Source organism: Phragmites australis, chromosome 4 (genome assembly GCF_958298935.1).
Source record: "Phragmites australis chromosome 4, lpPhrAust1.1, whole genome shotgun sequence".
Lineage (NCBI taxonomy): Eukaryota > Viridiplantae > Streptophyta > Magnoliopsida > Poales > Poaceae > Phragmites > Phragmites australis.
This window is the reverse complement of record NC_084924.1, coordinates 12,597,257-12,600,818: the sequence shown is the minus strand read 5'-3', so window position 1 is coordinate 12,600,818 and position 3,562 is coordinate 12,597,257. Positions and strand designations below refer to the sequence as shown.

Genomic DNA, 3,562 nt, shown 5'->3' with positions numbered 1-3,562 from the left:
ATGGATCGTCTCTCCATTTGAGATCGAACGGTGGGGGAGCGTAGGACAGGATATAGAGGCAGAACGCGGAGGGTGTGGGAAGGTTTTATTAGTAGGATTTTAAGTAGTAGAGATAGTGATATAGATTCTAAGTTTTGATTAGATCTGAACAAACGTCAGATCGAAAGTCCTAGTTATTATATATCTAAGGCGAAGGCCAACCCATTTTGCTGAGTCATATATGGCTGCTTATTTCCATATAAAAAGTAGTAAAGTGAAAAATGTACACTGGCCGAGCTTGGGCCCAACATCTCTCTAGCTAGCCGGCAAACTCTAGACTTAGGGGCCAAGCCCATGGGCTTGAGTTGGTTGGACTGGACCATTTTAGCTGAGGTATACCCTTAGAACGAAAATTGTAAGGGTATCCTCACACCATATATTAATATTTTCAAAAATATATGTTCATTTAAAAAAATTGTATGTGTAAACTACCACCGCTCGTTTAACAGACGAAAATATGATTTCACCTATTAAATAGACGAGAATTTATAGGGCCCGACGCTTAGTGCATTAAATAACTGCAGAGAGGAACATCTCGCTAGTTCAGTGGATAAGAACTTGGCCTCGCCCACTGAATGGATGAGAACTTAGTCTCATCCACTAAATGGGGGAGACATCCGTGGCTGTGACACCAGGCGGACCCACTCAAAAGATCTCGCCCGTTGAATATACAAGATCTTTTAGGTATTTAATCTAATCGTGCCAGCCCTACCGATATTAGCCGCTCATTTAATACCAACACAACCGAGAGGAGAGGAGAGCAGGAGAGGAGGGGAGGGGAGAGGAGAAAATTATGCAACAAAATCCTGTTGGAGGAAAGATGTATGTTTTTTTTCTTTGTTTTTTACTAAACTAGATAGGATAGCCATTAGTGCTAGATTTTGATATAGGTTAGATACTATATGTAGAATTTTTTTACAAACCTTGTAGAATAGTGATTAGACATAGGTTAGATTGTAGATCTAATTTTAGAATTAGGGTTAGATATAGTTTAGTGATTAGATCTTTTGTATACGTATTTTTTTAGCAATTAGATGTAGTATTTAGACATATGTTAGGTAATAGATGTATGATTTAAATATAGTGTAGTCATAACTGGTTTGATAGATGTATGATTTAGAGGTATTTGATGTAGCAATTTGAGAATATTTTGTTGCAGTATAGATTACATGTTGGGCTATATTTGTAATCAATTTTTCATTGTAGATGTAGTTTTATATAATTATTTCTATTATATAGTAATAATGTCAGTGTTTTTGTCGATAGTTGCCAGGTATGTCGGATATGTGATAATTTAGGATTTTTATAAGGGTAGTGAAATATTATATGGTCCGAAATAAGTAGTACTATCCGTATTTTACTCAATGGACGAATGTATCTCGAGACCTATGCACACAAGTGTCAGACACTTATACGCCTGGTTGATCTGGGGTTTCAAAATAGACTCTGATATTTAAGAGATGATCATTAGGATTGTGGAACCGAGTGAGAGATGATGTGTACTGGGAGGTGTACCCACTTTGTAAAGATTCAGTATGAAATAGGTACTTATAGGATGTTGTGCACAGAGGTTGGTCTTATACGTTGCTTGTGCAATGGAAGAAGGAGGCAGTAGGGGAGACGTAGGGTGGGGGTACACGGCGGATGACAGTGATGAGGAAGAGTACAAGGATGATGTCGATTCAGAGAGTGCACATTCATTAGAGTATCCGATTAAACCAATCGGTGAGGCAGACAAGAGGAACAAATCTATTCTCTATTTGAACGGGTGGAGCAGAATGATCTTTAGGCTGGCGAATTCCTTGAGTATGATATCTCAGATGATGAGGACGATGCTCATGTTCTCGTGAACTGGAACATTCCCAACTTCATCAATCTTGTAGTGAATAAGGGGAATCTGGTGGCCTAAGAGTACACACTATTAGGTTAGGCTTTACACGTACCATACATAACAATGTTTGTTGTCGTCATCTTTTTATGGTCAGATCCATTCACGTAGCGACAATAAACCACATGTCCCATGTAATGTTTATCAACATATGTAACATCCATGCTATATTATATGATAATTGTGCTTCACAACTATTATTATTCGACAAAGTAGATTTTGTATCCTCCAAATGTTACTTCATTAAAAAAATTTAAATCACACACTTTTACATCAACTAAATAAAGAAATATCGACAAAATAACATTGAACCAAAATTAAGGATAGAATGAGCCACTCTGTGATATTGTTTGGACAACTATTTGCATAACTAGTATTTTTTGCCGAATCAATGTGCAGTTTTTAAAAATTGTTGTATACAAAAGTTATATTAGAAAAAAATAATTATACATATGCATATTATGTTATATATTAATAAAGATATCACGCATTCACTAGGTGAGACGAAGGTCGTCTGCTCAACAGGCGAGAATAAGTTCTCGCCCACTGAATGGACGAGATGTTACTCTCTTCGGTTATTAAATACACTAAGTGTCGGGACCTATAAGTTCTCGCCCGTTCAACGAGCGAGAACAACGGACGATGATAGCCTACACATACAATTTTTTCAAATGACCATTTATTCTTATATATATATATATATATATATATATATATATATATATATATATATAATTCCCCTTAGAACAGACCAACCGGTCCTTTCAAAAAGAGAAAGAGAAAAAAAACAATGCAACGGACTGTGCAGAGGTTTATAGATGTCATGAACCCATCCATACATACCTATGCTCCCCTTAGGGTTTATCAACTTGTGCATTTGCAAAATATAATGTACCAAAATATGACCATATGTTCAATATAGAAAAATGTAACCTTAACTTAGAAAAGCAGTTACAAAAACTTTCTTTTTTACAGTATAAGAGTGCCATAAAATTTCATGAATTTTTATAGGTTATGTACAAACATTTACTTACGTGTACAACTTTTTTGAGGTTTTTTTTTATATAAACAAGCGTAAAACCCGCGAACGGGTGCATACGTACACGGCTCGGGTTCTAATATGAATATCCCTTACGCGGAGCCCACCCAGGAGTAAAATAGATTTAATTATTTCTCTGTTACTAAATACTAAAGCAAAGCGCCTGTAGCTCAGTGGATAGAGCGTCTGTTTCCTAAGCAGAAGGCCGTAGGTTCGACCCCTACCTGGCGCGTTTTGTTTTTTGCTGGGTGGCATTTTTCTGCTCTTGAAGCTAGGCGTTTTCGCATTTTTGTTAATATAAATCCGAGCCATTGCTAATTGCCGAGGAGTGTAAATAGGTAAAAGACATACATTGAAAACTGAACTGATCTCCTAAACTAAAGTAAAAAAAGAAGAGAGGTAGTAACCTGGATGTTATGCCAATAAACACGATCGGGCTCGTGACTCTTGCAGCGATTCGATCGAATCCATCTCGGCCTCCAGGTGGGGGAAGACTTGCCTTCCAAAAGGATTCGATTGAGAAGGGGAAGACGAACGAGTTCAGTGCTTCGCCGACCGATCATCTATCTGTTCGTGTCTATGGCCGGGGGACGCGA

At 37.5% G+C, this 3,562-nt stretch overlaps 1 non-coding gene across 1 annotated transcript; it reads left to right on the top strand.

The window, feature by feature from the left end:
- The first annotated feature begins 3,125 nt into the window (after positions 1-3,125).
- TRNAR-CCU (transfer RNA arginine (anticodon CCU)) lies at positions 3,126-3,198 on the top strand. The gene has a single exon. It is a non-coding gene; the product is annotated as a tRNA-Arg (tRNA).
- Positions 3,199-3,562: the final 364 nt, after the last annotated feature.